The 16486-nt window shown below is 44.2% G+C and overlaps 1 protein-coding gene across 1 annotated transcript in view; it reads left to right on the top strand.

Moving 5' to 3' along the window:
- The first annotated feature begins 8244 nt into the window (after positions 1-8244).
- Positions 8245-16486, top strand: part of CABLES1 (Cdk5 and Abl enzyme substrate 1) — a 128754-nt gene continuing 120512 nt past the window's right edge. Inside the window, exon 1 of the mRNA XM_058692520.1 lies at positions 8245-8531. The gene's annotated coding sequence lies outside the window, so the exon portion shown is untranslated. The remainder of the gene's footprint in view (positions 8532-16486) is intronic.

The raw sequence follows: 16486 nt of genomic DNA, 5'->3' as shown, positions 1-16486 counted from the left end.
CTTCCGATTCTGTGTCTCCCTCTCTCTCTGTCCCTCCCCCATTCATGCTCTGTCTCTGTCTCAAAAATAAATAAACATTAAAAAAATTTAAAAAAATAATAATAAAAATAAAAACATGTTTTAACTGAGCACCCACTGCATTCCAAATGTAAATGAATCAGACACCTGTACGCAACTGCTTCTTTGTGAATTTTCCCAGCAAATAACTGAATAATTAGCACATGTGACGAGTACAGAGACCAGGGCAGGAAGGGAACTGGAGGAATTTTTAAAACTCCCTGACCCTTGAAAAAATTTTTTTTTAATTTTTTTTTTTTACGTTTATTTATTTTTGAGACAGAGAGAGACAGAGCATGAATGGGGGAGGGTCAGAGAGAGGGAGACACAGAATCTGAAACAGGCTCCAGGCTCCGAGCGGTCAGCACAGAGCCCGATGCGGGGCTCGAACTCACGGACCACGACATCATGACCTGAGTCGAAGTCAGCCGCTTAACCGACTGAGCCACCCAGGCACACTGAAAATTTAAAGTTCAATACACTCTTGAGGGGATTAAAGAGGCAAGGTTTCAACTTTTTAAAAAAATTTTTTTAACACTTATTTATCATTGACAGATAGAGACACAGAGCGTGAGCAGGGAAGGGGTAGAGAGAGGGGAGACACAGAATCTGAAGTAGGCTCCAGGCTCTGAGCTGTCAGCACAGAGCCCAACACAGGGCTCGAACTCACAAACTGTGAGATCATGACCTGAGCTGAAGTCAATCACCTAACCAACTGAGCCACCCAGGCACCCCTCAACTTTTTTTTTAATGTTTATTGATTTTTGAGAGAGAGAAAGTGGGAGAGAAGCAGAGAGAGAGAGGGAGACACAGAATCCGAAGCAGGCTCCAGGCTCTGAGCTGTCAGCACAGAGCCCAACACAGGGCTTGAACCCACGAGTGAGTGGTGAGATCGTGACCTGAACCCAAGTCAGATGCTTAACTGACTGAGCCACCCAGGCACCCTTGGAGAGGCAAGATTTATAAGAGACAAGTGAGTAACTGCAGTACAAGGGAGAAAGTAGAAGTAGCCTGTGAGATGGGTAAAATCTCTCGTTGCTCACATGATGGGGATCAGGGAGGGCTTGTAGAGAAAATGGCATCTGAAGTGAGCTTTCCAGGTAGAAATGAAGGAGAGAACACTCTTCCTCCTGCCCTTAAAGAGAAGAAGAAACAGGCGCGGTTGACCCAATCTCTCCCTGTAGTACTATAAAAAAAGGCTTCCAACCCACAATGCCCAGAGGAGGGGCTCAGTGAAGAGAGTTGGCATATCTTTATACTGCCTTTTGTATTTACAATTTGCTTCTGGTATTTGGGGGGGGGGGGGTGTAGACAATTTTCTTTGTTACATAGTTAAATCTTTTCAAATGGTGTGGCAGACCGTACTTTCCAAAGATGGCTGCACTGATATATATCCCATCTCACATGCTCTTCTTAGAAGGTGACTGTAACAGGCTTCAATGAGAGGTGGAGTCTCTTTTCCCTGCCATTGAACCTGGGTGGATCTCCATAATTGCCTCAACCAGTAGAATGTGGCAGAAGTGCTGTGGCATGACATCCAAGGCTGAGGCCTAAAAAGCACTCCTGGCTGGCTCTCCTTCTCTTTTTTGGGACACTTGCACTCTGAACACAGCCACCATATTGTGAGAAAGTCCAGGCCACACAAAGGCCACACAGATTCCTGGTCAATAGCGCCAACCAGATTCCTGGTCAACAGCCAGACGAGTGAACAAGGAAGAGTTGGAGCTTATGATGTCATTTACATCTGAGATGATTATTGTGGCTTCTGGAGACTTGACTGGGGGGAAAGGGACAACAGATCAGGTGTGGAGGTAGGAAGAACAATAGGTTAAAGGCTTTAGCCATAACCCAGGACAGAGATGATGTGGTTTGGGTTAGGGTTATAGCAGTGAAATAGTTAAGAAGTAGTCCTATTTGGGAAATGCTTTGAATGTAGAGCTTATGGGATTTGCTGATGGACTGGATGGGAGTTGGAAGGGACAGAGAGGAGTCACTGATAATATCTAGATTGTTAGCCTGAGATGTTAGGTATTGGGTCAGTGATGGTGTGTCATTTATTGAGATGAAAACACCTAAGGAAAGAGTAGCTTTTCAAGGCAAGATAAGTCATTAATTTGATCCTGGGAATGTTCTATGAGAAGCCTGTTAGATATCCAAGTGGAAAAGTGAAATAAATAGTGGGAAATGTGAGTCTAGAGCCTTGAGAGGCCTTAGCTGGAAATACAAACATGGGAGTCATGGCATATAGATAGTGTTCCAGATACAATAGCTGTGTAATAAATGACCTTAAAACTTAGCTTAAAACAGCTATTTCATTTGCCCACCAATCTATGGGTTAAGAATTTAGGGCAGGGCTGGGGTGCCTGGGTGGCTCAGCCAGTTAAGTGACTGACCATCAGTTTCAGCTCAGGTCGTGATCTCACAGTTCATGAGATCAAGTCCCACATAGGGCTCCATGCTGACTGCACAGAGCCTACTTGGGATTTGCTCTCTCTCTCTCTCTCTCTCTCTCTCTTTCTGCCTCTCCCTCCTCTCAAAATAAATAAAGAAACTTAAAAAAAAATTTAGGCAGGGTACAACAGGAATGTTTAGTCTCTATGCCACAATGAGGTCTCAGCTTGGAAGACTTTAAGGCTGGAGGCAACACGTAAGGTGGGTTTGGAATCACATGGAAGCATCTTTATTCATAAATCTGCCAATTCAGGCTGGCTAGTTACTGGGACCTGAGCAGAGGTGGTCAACTGGACTACTCATAGTGGCTTCTCTATGTGGTTTGGGCTTCCTTACAGCATGGAAGCCTTGGGATGGCTGGAGTATGTACATGGCAGCTCAGGGCTCCATAAGTGAGTGTACCAATGAACAAGGCAGAAGCTGCATCACCTTACCTAACTTAGCCTTGAAAGCTATGCAGCACCCTTTCCACTCCATTCTAAGGGCTACAAGACAGTCAGTCACAGCCTGCCTAGATTCAAAGTAGGTGGCGAGGTGAGTAGATATAGATCCTTTCTCTTGATGGAGGAATGTGAAGATTACATTATAGAAGAGCATGTAGGATGGAAATGTTTTTGTGGACAATCCTGGGAAATACAACTTACTACAGATGGTAATTGTTTAGGGCTTTGCAATTTGATGAGATCACTTAAGAAGCAAATGTAGACCAAAGAGGTCCGGGACTGAGCCCTGGGCACCCAACATTTAGAGAATGAGAGGAAGAGGAGCCAGTGGGTAGAAGGAAGCTTAGAGCAAAAGTCATTTTTTGCAGCAACTGCTCCTCCTTCCTTATGAAATTCCTTAGGAAGTGGGGTCAGGGCAGTTTCTTGCATTGGCCAGCAGTTGCTACATGGGGCCACAAACAGCCCTTCCCAGTGGGCACTACCTAGGGGCTCAGCTGAGCCCAACTCCTCAGCCCCACCAAGGTGATCAGTCAGTACCGCTGGTTCCTGCAAGTTCTCAGTCTTCCAAAACACACGCAAGGAGGGGAGGGTAGTGTCCATAGACCCTTCCTGTGGAGATGTGGTTGCCCAAGTCCAGAGAAACCCTTCTTTTAGAAAACCATTTTTGACCCTTCTTCAAGAGCTAAAGAAGCCTCCATTTCGCTCAACTTCAAAGAAAACTTAACATCCAAACAGTAGCATCTGGATTTAGATTTAACTTGACTTCAGTTTCCTTTAAAAGTATTTGGCGAATGTTGTCTCAAGTCTTGGAGAATTTCCTCAACCAAGAGAGTCCAAAGGTAATGATGCTTTCACCTCCAGGAAACTCAACAGCCAGAAGTTCCCTAAATGGCAGGTCCCAGGGAACAACACAAAATAATTAAGTCCCTCTTCTCAAAGACCCTGCTATAATAGTTAAAATAAACAGTCTGTGTGTTAGAGTTGGAAGTTCTGTTATTATATAGCCGTCTTGCTGAAATGGATTCAAACCTCTACAGAGCTATAAAGAATGAGGCACGTGCTGCTCCTTTAATGTTGTTCTTGCTCATGCAAATGACGCCCTATTACACCCAGCAATGCTTAACTACTAGGTTAAAAACAACCACATAGCAATTTGGACCACTCCAGGGGGTGGAGTAGGTACCCTCACTGCTTTGTGGTTTTATGCAATTCGTATACTGTATACAAGAAGACTTGACCTGGGGCAGGCAGTAAGAAATGTGTAATTAGAAACACTTCCCAAGGAAATTACGATGACAAGTCAAGGCTTGAGGATTTCCGCAGGAGCCTGGAGCCACAGATATTCATTATAGGTACTTGGAAGGCACAGCCGCCAGGCTGAAAACCGTGTCTAATTGCTGTGCGGCTGGATGCAGGCACCGAGGACCGCCCAGAGCCGCCCAGAGCCAGAAGTGGTGTCTATGGCAACACAACGCTCCATTTTTAAACTTTTCACTGCATAAAAAGAAATTGCTTACATTTTCCTTATTCTCTTTTTCTTCCTACCAATTTCAGAGTTTGTACCAGCGGTGAATCCCCTCTAGGTCTAGCATTTCCTGGTAACTAATGACTTTCTGGGTGAAACGCTTTTGGCTTTACCTCCAACCAGCCATTAATTACTGCCCCAGGAAGCATTTTCCAATCAAATTATTGTTTAACCAAAAATAAAAGAAAATGGACTTTTACTGCTGTCAACAACAATGATCAACTCTCCCTCTGAGTCTAAATGGGAATTGTGGCAGTTTTAAATTTAGGAAGTGTCCCTCTGGGGGCCAGTTAAGAAAGGCTTTCTCTAGATACAGCAAAGTTGCTCTGGGTGCCCTTGAGGACCTTTGGCTGTGGCCCCAGAGGATGCTGACCCACAGGCAGGAAGGCTCAGGAAAGTTACACATGCACACCACCCCACCACCCCTGCTCCTGGGTCCCCAGTCATTCTTTGTCAGTGTCCTTCTAACCTTGCTGTTAAGGCAAATGCCCTAAATGCTTCTATGGGAGTGTCTGAGGGGGAGGATTGCTTCCATGAGCAGCGGATATGTAAAATCTGCACGCAGAGGGCATCTGGATGGCTCAGTCAGTTAAGTGTCTGACTCTTGATTTCGGTTCAGCTCAGGATGTCATGATTTGTGAGTTCAAGCCACACATCGCACTCTGTGCTGATAGTGCAGAGACTGCTTGGGGTTCCCTCTCTCCTCCCTCTGTCTCTGCCTCTCTCCCACTAGTTCTGTCTCTCTCAAAATAAATAAACTTAAAAAAAAAATCTGCACGCATGATAATAATCACACCTCTTGAGTACCGACAACATGCCAGGCAGGTGCTGTGCCCCATGGTTTACACACACCATCTGGAGTGAGCTCCATCAGGCCCCAAAGGGAGAGTACAGTCATTATTCCTGTTTCACAGATAGGGAAACTGAGATTTAGAGAGGGTAACTTGGCCAAGATCCACCATATCCTCCTGAGTAGCAGAGCCAGAACTTGATTCCCAGTCTTTCCATCATAGCCTTAGCTTTTTACTTGTTTTCTTACTTTTGTTATCTATGTTTCCTCTAATTTATTATTATCTACATTATATGTGTGGCAAAATACACATCGCATAAAATTTACCATCTTAAGATTTTTATTTAAAATTTTTGTTTAATGTTTACTTATTTTTGAGAGAGACAGTGCAAGTGGGAGAGGGGCAGAGAGAGAGGGAGACAGAGGATCCGAAGTGGGCTCTCTGCTGTCAGCATGGAGCCTGATGCGGGGCTCAAACCCATGAACCATGAGATCATGCCCTGAGACAAAGTCAGTCGCTTAACCGACTGAGCCACCCAGGGCCACCCATCTTAAGCATTTTAAAGTGTGCATGAAGTACACTCGGTGGCATGAAGTACATTCGCTTTGTTGTGTGGCCATCACCGCCGTCCATCTCCTGAGCTCTTTTCCATCATGCAGAGCTGAAACCTCTGTCCCCATGAAACAACAGCTCCCCATTCCCTCTTCCCCCACATCAGCCCCTGGCAACCACCATTCCAATTTCTGTCTCTCTGAATTTCACTACTCTAGGTAGTGGGTTTTTGGGGTATTTTCTAAACTACTTCTTTCACTTATAATACTGTCCTTAAGGTCCATCCACATTGTAGCATGCATCAGAATTTCCTTTTCTAAGGCTGAATAATAAATATTCCATTATCTATTTACAACATGTTTGTTTGTCATTCACCCACGGGGGGACCCCTAGGTTGCTTCTTTTGGCTATTGTGGCTGTTGTGAATAATGCTGCTGTGGTTAACTCTTAACCACTAAGACACATTGAGACTTTGAGTGACTCTTAAAGGGGGGCACACGACCCACGGACTGCCTGACACCACTAACCTGCAGACCAGCCAAGTACCATGCAGTCGGCCCATCAGCCCATTCCAGAAGGTGCCACCTTGCTGGCAGGGGAAAAAGGTGGCTGAGGCCAGAACGTCCTCCGGGTTAGCCAACTGGAGCTCCACAGGGCCACGCTGGCACACCCGATGAGGAACTTCGGTGTTCACTTCCAGTCTGTATCCCTGAGACTTACATTCTGGGGAAGACAAGGGCTTTCCAATCCTAACTTCTCAGTCCAGACTTGACTGCAGGATTCTCCAGCTGGACCAGAGCCTGTTCTGGGACACCACAGGCTCATCTGCCAGCCCCTTGCTGGCTTCTTCCACCTGGTGGCTCCCAGCAGGGTTGAGTGGTGGGCAGTGTTCCCCTCCCAGGGGGCACTGCCACAGGGGCTTTGTGGGAATGTGAGGGGCATTCCTGGTGGTCATATGGTCTGGTTTGGATGCACTACTGATATTTAATCTGTGGGGCCAGGGACACAAGCCTCCCTGCCATGTGTGAGGCAGTGGCCCACAACAAAGAACTGTTTTCAATCCTGAATCACTTTCAAACGTCTCATTAAAATGTATCTTGTAAGTGAAAACCTCATTATAATTATCTGAGCCTAAAACCTAATTATGTTTTACAAATGAACACACAGACATTTTGCCTGGTTTTTACATGCACCAGATTTTCCAGGAATGCAACTATTGAGTACATTGAGGGAGACTATGTTTATTATACTTGGAACTTTACTTAGAGTTGTTCACCATTTTGTAAAATCATGGCAATGCCATTCCTAGTATTTGAGTTAAAAAAAAAAAGCATATACAACCTTATCAGTTACATTAAAAATTTTTTTTAACATTTATTTATTTTTGACAGACAGAGAGAGGCAGAGCATGAGTGGGGAGGCGCACACACACACACACACACACACACACACACAGAATCTGAAACAGGCTCCAGGCTCCAAACTGTCAGCACAGAGCCCGATGCGAGGCTGGAACCCACGGACGAGGAGATCATGACCCGAGCTAAAGTTGGAAGCTTAACCAACTGAGCCACCCAGGCAACCCCTATTGGGTTTTGTTTGTTTGCTTGTTTGTTTGTTTGTTTGTTTGTTTTAAGAGACACAGGGAGAGAGAGGGAGGAGAGAGAGAATCCTAAGCAGAGTCCGCACTATCAGCACAGAGCCCGACGCGGGGCTCACACTCACAAACCATGAGATCATGACCTGAGCCCAAATCAAGAGTCAGACGCTTAAGCGACTGAGCCACCCGGGCTCCCCTATCACATACATTTGAATTGCCACATTCAGGAGAGTCTACCTTTAGGGGCAAGCATCCAACTCAGTTTTTAGGTCTTCCAGTGTAGTCCTGCCCTAGCATTTACATATTGAAATATACATTGTGTTATTAACATTTTCTAGTCTTTTATTTCTTTATTTTACATTCAAGGCCATTACATCACTTTTACTTTTAAATATTATATGAGTCGGTCGATTATATTAGACCACAACTCTTTGTCCAAAACTCCTGGGGCCAGATATGTTTTAGAATTTTGCAGATTTTAGAAAAGTAGTGTGGTGCACATACGATGTATTATATAACCCCTCAGCGAGGTCTGGAACAGCATCCTCTAATCAAGCACACTAATATTTCTCCAGCAAAACATATAAATAGACATTTAGCGTGGGATGAATAAAGTCTATACGAAGCTTCAGATGAGCTGAGGGCAGGTTTTGCTGACAAAATTAAAAAAAAAAAAACTGCTTTGGATTTTCAACACTTTTTGGATTCTGGATAAGAGATTACAGGCTTCTATTACAAGTGGCTCTCACTTTGGCCATAAGGAAGGGGAATCATGAGGCGGAGGTGCTGGATCTGATAGGCTGAGACCACAGCTCCACCCACCACTCAAAGTCCGTTTCCTGGGGCTGGGGGTCTCCACCCTACCCCTGAGCTTCTCCCCTTCCCAAACCTCCTCTACGTTCAAGTGAATGTGGCCTGATTATTTTCTTTCCTGTCTGTCAGTTCCTGGACCTTTGTAAAATAACTTTGTCAGGTAACCGCCACCCCAGGTGATGCCCGAGGTGCCTGGCCACATCTGATTACTGCTCCCAGCGGGGCAGGTGGGAGTCCTGTGTGTTCAGCTCTGCTGGCCTTCCCAGCTAGCCTCCCCCACTTCCACTGTCATCTTAAAGGTAAGCTGTCCTCCGTGCCCGAAATGCCTGCTTTATCCCCCTTGCCTGCTGGGTGAGGATTCCTTTTTAAGCCGATTCATGGGACTTCCCCAAAGCCTCCCAAGGGCGTCTGTCCCTCCCTCAGGTGAGATCCTGTAACTCTTGGTACGTTCATTCATTACATCAACAGTGTCGACTATGTGCCAGGCACTGGGCTGGGCTGAAGAATGTGGGCCCTGTAGAACCTTAGATTTCACAGGATAACGTGTCCCAGGGCCCTGCTTAGGGCGTAAGACACTCATCGGCCTTCTGTTCTTGCCAAGGGAGCGGAGGTCCCGTTCGGTGCCGCCCCAGCAGGAGCAGTTCCGTTCCCACAGAGACAGGAACTCACACTTGTGGCACAGCTACTTTTGTGCCAGACGCTCCACAAAGTTCTCTTCTCTTCAGAAAGGGGACGCTTGCTGGTGTGTGCCCAGGGGACAGAGTCCCAGGGTAAATGTGCTGTCTTTCTAGAATGCTAATTTCACTCAAAGATTTGAGAGGGAAAGTTAATTAGTGTAAGGTAAGTAATTTAAGACATTTTTACATTAAATCAGTCGTGGAGAGATTATGGAGCAGGATGCTAAATTAACACATTTTTTTCCCCTCAATGTATTATTTGAAGAGGTAATACATGCATGAAACACAATCTGAAAAGTATAAAAAAGAGTTTAGAATGAAAATGTAGCCCTCTGTTCTCCAACCACCTGGCTTTATTCCCAGGAGGCAACCAGTATTCCCAGATTCCTGGGAATCCTCCAAGAGATAATCTAAACATAGTACAATACCTATGTATATGGTTGGTTTTTTGTTTTGTTTTGTTTTGTAAAAAAGGATAGCATAAAATACACACTGCTCTGCAGTGTGCTTTTTTTCAGATAACACTACATCTTGGAGAGCTTCTCGTAACATGTTCATCAAGAATTATGTCATTATTGTAACAGCTGCACAATATCTCATTGTATGGATGTGCCAGAATTTGTAAACCAGCCCTATGATGGTTATTTCCAATATTTTCCTATTATAAACAACACTACAACAAATATGACCATGAATATTCTTCATTTGTACCTGTGTTAGTGTTTCTGTAGGAAGAATTCCTAGACGTGGATCACAGGGTATGCTGTAGGGTCCAGTAGCCCTCGGAAGAGCTCTTCCTGGGGCGCGTGAGTGGCTCAGTCAGTTAAGTGTCTGACTTTGGCTCAGGTCATGATCTCATGGTCCACGAGCCTGAGCTCCGTGTTGGTCTTTGTGCTGACAGCTCAGAGCCTGGAGCCTGCTTCAGATTCTGTGTCTCCTTTTTTCTACTCCTCCCCCGCTCACACCTCTGTTTGTCTCTCTTTCTCTCTCTCTCTCAATCAAAAGTAAATAAACATTAAAAAAAGAAGAAGAAGAGTCTTCCAATCTATACTATATCAGAGCATCTGTTTCCTCCTCCCTTAGCCAATACAATAGACAATGATGTGTTCTCAAGCTTTCTGACCTTGGCCAATCTGATATGTAAAAACATGTATCTTGGTAGAATTTTTTTTTAAGTTTATTTATTTTAAGAGAGCAAGACAGAGAAAGCACTTGAGTGTGCTTGCTAGTCTGAACAGGGTAGGGGCAGAGAGAGAGGGAAAGAGAGGATCCCAAGCAGGGTATGTGCTCTCAGTGTAGAGCCCACCAAGAGGCTCAATCTCATGAACCACGAGATCGTGACTTGAATAGAACCAAGAGTCAGACGCCTAACTGACTGAGCCACCCAGACACCCCTCTCGTTAGAATTTTTACTTGCTTTTCTAAAATTATGGAGACGTTTGAGTATCTATCTTTTTAAGTAATCTCTGTGCCCAATGTGACACTCGAACTCACAACCCTGAGATCAAGAGTTGCATACTCCACCATCCGAGCCAGCCAGGCACTCCTCTTTTTTTTCTTAATAGTTGAGACTCATTTGTATTTCTCTTTTTAAAAAGATTTTATTTCAAGGTCACCTGGGTGGCTTGATCAGTTAAATGTCTGACTTGATCTCGCCGTTTGTGAGTTTGAGCCCTGCATTGGGCTCTGTGCTGACAGCTCAGAGCCTGGAGCCTGCTTCAGAATCTGTGTCTCCCTCTCTCTCTGCTCCTCCCCTGCTCTCCCTCTCTCTCTCTCTCTCTCTCTCTCAAAAATAAACACAAAAAAATTTAATGAAAGATTTTATTTCATTTATTTCATTTTTTTTTAGTTTTTTAGTAATCTTTACACCCAGTGTGGGACTCAAACTCATGATCCTGAGATTAAGAGTTACACATTCCACCGAAAGAACCAACCAGGTACCCCAAGACCCATTTGTATTTCTTATTCTGGGAACTGTTTTTGTTGTTGTTGTTGTTGTTGTTGTTTCATATCATTTGCCCATTTTTCCATTGGATTGTTGGCTTTTTCTTATCAATATTTACGAAAGGTAACTTGTGATTTGAATTACAAATATTTCCCTCCAGTATGTCTGTCTTTTGATTTAATTTGTCTTTTGGTCCCCTCTTCCCATATAGTCAGTTATAATTTTATTTTTTGGTAGAATTTACCTTTGCATTTACAGCTTCTTGTTGTTGTTTTTAATGTTTATTTATTTTTGAAGGAGAGAGAGAGAGAGAGACAGAGCATGAGTGGGGGAGGGGCAGAGAGAGAGGGAGACACAGAATCCGAAGCAGGCTCCAGGCTCTTAGCTGTCAGAACAGAGCCTGATGCAGGGCTTGAACCCATGAACTGTGAGATCATGACCTGAGCCGAAGTTGGACCCTTATCCAACTGAGTCACCCAGGCGCCCATATAACTTCTGGGTTTTATTCCATTCTTAAAGAGGCTTCTCCCCTAACTGAGGTGATTAAAAAAAAACTCTCTCATTAATTCATGCCGCCAAAAACGTACTGAGGTCTGACTCTGCCGAGCACTGCTCTAGGTACTAGAGTCACAATGCTCAACTAAACAAACCGTCAGTACATGTTCTGAGTTCTTTTGCTAAGGCGTTTAGTACTTTCTCTAAGTACTTTCATGGTTTCACATTTGCAATGAAATCTTTCTTCTGTTGGGAATTTAATTTGGTATAAACTGTGAGGGGTCTTTTTTTTCCTTCCCAACTAGCAACTGTGTTGTCTCAACATCATTGCCTAAATAATTTCTTTCCTTTACTGATTTGAGATGTCAGTTCTATCATATGCTAAATTACCATAGCTCATGCATTTTTAAACCAAAAAGAGGACCTCAAAGAAATGTCCTGCTTCAAGCTTCACCAACAGGCCCCTCTTTTTTTATTTTTCTTAATGTTTGAGACTCATTTAGGAGCTCTCTCTTCTGTCTGTAGGAGCACTTGGTGGGAAGTTTGAGTATCACTGACATTTTTTAAAGTCTTCTTTGATATTCAAATAAGAACCTCCAAGATAGATAGTGTATCTCCATTTTCCAAGCAAGAAAATTAAGCCTAGAGAAATTAAGAAAGTGCCCCAATAGGCTAGACCCCTACTGTTTTATCTTCCCCTTGCTTCCCTTCTGGGAATTGGCTGCCCACCCCCCCCCCCCCCCCCCCCCCACCATCCATCGCCTCCAACAGCCGACACCTGTTGGCCAAGCTCAGGGGGCCAGGGCCTGCTCCCATAAGCTTTGCCGATCAGTCTTTCTTCATATGCTTGAAATGGAAACCTAGAGGGGCCAGGCTCTGTGAGTTATACAGGGGGGTATCTACGAGAGGCCACATTTCTTGCCCATGGAGAGAAGCAGAGGACCCTAATCTGTAGAAGGAGATGGAGCCTGAATCAGGCTCCCAAGAAGGTTGGGCAAGAAAGGGCAAGTGCCCAAGCATTCATGCCCACGGTTCTCTGTGCACCTGGCTGGGCTTTAGCTGCTTCCCTGTTGTGTTCCTCCAGACTCTTCCCAAGATTTTTAGAATACATTCTCCTTAAGCTGCTTTGACAAGGGATCCCAGGAAATGGCTGAACCTGGTCTGATCCCAGAAGGGTTTCTTTCTCAAGCATCAACCGGAGCACATCCCAAACAGGGGCCAGAATGCTGTTTCGGCTTCGAGTTGTGTCTCAGAGGACAAATGGAGTGTGTGATTATGGCCAGCGCAGGGGCTCCAGCGGCCAGTGTTCTCAGCCAGGCACCCTGTGAGCCCATCTGTAACCACGTTGAAGACTGTGCCAGTGCAAACCTAAAGCCTATTTCTTTTTCAGTGTGATAAAGACCAATAAAGTTGTGATTTAGAAAAATATCTTCTTAGCTTTTCCATTAGGCCACTGTGTGGTGTAGGACAGGAACTCATGCCGAAATTTAGCCAGCATTTTATGCTCTCATGTATTCTCTTCTCCCTAGAGTAGTCTTGGTTCTTTCAGGAATTACAGCTGCCCCCCCCCTCCCCCACCCGGCCGTTGGAAATCTGGAAGCCAGTTTCTCCTTAATGTCTCTTGCATTTGACCCTTCTTTTCCATTCCCTCTGCCAATTCCAAGTTTTACTGCCTGTTGTAACAGTCCTAACGTTATTGCCACTGTGCCTTTGCATGACCCCAAATGTCCCATCTCACTTGTATACTGCAGTCCAAGTTCAAATATCACCTTCTCTGTGGGGCCTCTTTGACCCCTGGGATTCTTCTGTCCCCTGCTGACGCAGGCCTCCACCCTAAGATGTTACAGAAGGAACTATCCAGGGATCAGCTGTGTGACCAGAGGCACGTCACCATGCTTAACTTTTTTGAGCCTATTTCTTCATCCAACAGACAGGATAAATAGCAGGGGCGTGGTGAGAATTTGATAAGCTAGTATGTAGAAATGACCATTTCAGGGCTTGCACATAAAAGGGAACCCACCTTTGTTCCCTTTGCTCTGCTTCCCAATTTTTTCAGCAGGTTGTCAACTCTTTGAGGCCTCTGCTCTTACCTTACTCCGAGTACCTAGCAGAGAGCAGGACATAGAGCAGGAGCCCAATGCATGCTGAATGGACAAACATATAAATGGAAGAATGAATAGAAAACCCTCTCTGTTCCTTCACACTCTCTGTTCAACCCCATATGCACATTTGCCAAATTAATCCTCCATCGATTTGGCTTTCAACATATAGTGTTACTTCTTGTTTAAAAATCCTCTATGGCTCTCTACTACCCATGGATTAAAAGTCCTTATTTCATGTATTTATTTAAAGATTTTATTTTTTATTTTTATTACTTTTTGAGGGGGAGGGGAGAGGAAGAGAGAGAATCTCAAGCAGGCTCCACACCCAGCACGGAGTCCAACGAGGGGCTCAATCTCATGACCCTGGGATCACCACTGAGCCAAAATCAAGAGTCAGATGCTCAACCAACTGAGCCACCCAGATGCCCCTAAGATTTTATTCATAAGTAACCTCTACACCCAACATGGGGTTCAAATTCACAACCCTAAAGTCAAGAGTCACATGCTCTACCCACCGAACCAGCCAGGCGCCTTCAGATTTCTTATTTCAGATGTGGGGGTTCTCATGACCTGGCCTTGTATACTGGTTTCAACCTCATATCCCATTATTCACTGCCACAGCTCTTTTAAAGTAGCTGTTCTGGCAGGTCCACTCATTGCCAGCTGCTTCCAAAAAGCCCTTTCCTCTCTGATCCTTCATTCACACGTGGTCCCCTCACCAAAAGGCATTTCCTTCTCTCTGCCTAACCATGTCCTACCCTAGCTTTAGAGAAAGCTAGATGTCACCAAATATCCCTAAAGAAACTGAAAAAAGTCCCCAATAATTCCACCATTTGTTTGGGCACATTTTATTCCAGAACTTATTTCCATGCACTGAAAAATATTTTTTTTGTTAATTGAGAATAAGCAGTTCCTATAATGACCACATGCTTATTTATACTTAGATAGGCAAAAAGAAGCAAATAAAAATCATCATAATCCTGCTAGCCAGTGATTTAACTTCTGGTCACAATGTAGCCTTTAGACACGTCTTAGTATTTAAAACAACAATCCCATTCATTGAGGTTCAATTGAGATATTGTGATCTATCTGGTTTCTATTCTGCTTTATTTGGTTAGCATTGTTTCAAAAAAAATTTTTCATATCATTAAGAAAGCTTAGTAAAGATAATTTTTTCAAAAATAGAAGCACAATATCCCATTGTTTGAGTAAACCATAATTGACTTAGTATTTCCAATGTTCACATTGAGGGTTTCTTTTTTCAAGTTTTCTTCACTTAAAATAATGCTGCAATGAATATTTTTGTGCATAAATCTTTGACCTTGTTTCTCAATAGCTTCTTAGGATTATTACAATAACTACATTTCTGGAACGCCTGGCTGGCTTAGTCAGTAGGGCATGCAACTCTTCATCTCAGGGTCTTGAGTTAAAGCCCCATGTTGGGCGTGGAGCCTACTTAAAAATATATATATATATATATGGGCGCCTGGGTAGCTTAGTCAGTTAAGCATCCAACTCTTGATCTCGGCTTAGGTCATGATCTCACAGTTTGTGAGTTCCAGCCCTGCATCAGGCTCTGTGCTGACAGCGTGGATCCTGCTTGGGATTCTCTGTCTCCCTCTCTCTCTGCCTCTCTCTCTGTCAAATAAATAATTTAAAAAAATAAAAAACAACAGCTACATTTCTGGAGTTTACTATGTACCAAGCATTTACTGCATTGTTAGCATATTGAATATTGTAGATATTCCCATTTCACAGATGACAATGTTGAAGCACAAATCAATTACATGCTCTCTATGCTCAAAGCCATGATAGTAGGGCGAAAATTTAACCTAGGCAGTATGACTCCAGAGATCATGCTTTCAATCATGAACTTTTTAAAACTCTTCATACATATTGTTGCCAGACTTTTCAGAAAGGTTGTTCCAATTGATGCGACCAGCAGTATGGGTACCCATCACTCTCAATCATCCCTCTTCCAAGTGATTGCCAGGTATTTGCATCATGTGCATCATGTGCTGTTGCTTCATGATGTTTGCCCATTTAACAGTCACGGTTACTGTGCCAGTTCGTCCAGCTGAACTTCCCAGTGGCAGGCAAAGTGACACCCTGTCCCCCAGAATCTGGCCACATCCGTCCCACTCTGATGTGAGAATGGCCTGAACAAATGCGAACACTAAAAAATAATGCTTTTATGCCTGGAGACATAGAACCCCATAGGCCCGCCTGTTTGTTCGGAGTGGACAGGAGCCTTCCTCTGGAGGCCCGTGCATGCAGACCATATGTCAGTTGCATGTTCTGCCCCTGTGATTGCATGAGAAGCGCTTTCTTCTTTGTCCATGGGCTGGCTATACATGCATACTGGTATAATAAAAAATTTATTCTTTTCAGACAATAAAGCTAAGCATTTGCTATGATTTAAGTATAAAGGTAATACTACAAAGAAAATTCAGTGTGTTTCTTTGAAATGCTAATACTATAAAAACTCCACAGTTGGATGATGGGTGGCATTATGGGCAAGAACAATACCCTTTTGGAAGACTGAGGACATCTCACGGAAGCATCTGAAATGTATTTTCCTAACACAGTCCGATGCCAGGTTTCTACCATGTCCTCCTCTGCCCACTAGCTCAACAGTGTGCTTCTCTGGGGTTCCTTGTATCATGACAACAGCCAGCACTCAACAATCACCCACTATGGGCTGGACACCTGGGAAGTGTTTTACACACGCTCTGATTCCAATCTGCACAATAACCATGCAAGGCAGACAGGATGTGCTTCAGCCTTGAGACAGAGAAGTTGAGGCTCAGGCGTCACAGAGTTAGTGAGAGAGTTGGGATCTGCAAACTCAAGCCTATGTCCTTCCCATGGTGGGCTGGCGGGATAGGCCACTTCACCCTAGATGGTTATCCCTTCTTGTTCACAGTTTGCTGGGCTGTATCCAGTGGAGATTTCTGATGGATCAGAGGAATTTGAAGAGAAAATGCATTTGCACTCTTGTCTTTGGATATCTACTCTAAACATATAGTGGAGAT

The sequence above is a fragment of the Neofelis nebulosa genome, chromosome 11 (genome assembly GCF_028018385.1).
Source record: "Neofelis nebulosa isolate mNeoNeb1 chromosome 11, mNeoNeb1.pri, whole genome shotgun sequence".
In the NCBI taxonomy this organism is placed as follows: domain Eukaryota; kingdom Metazoa; phylum Chordata; class Mammalia; order Carnivora; family Felidae; genus Neofelis; species Neofelis nebulosa.
The sequence above is the reverse complement of the archived record's forward strand: the minus strand, read 5'-3'. Positions and strand labels throughout refer to the sequence as shown.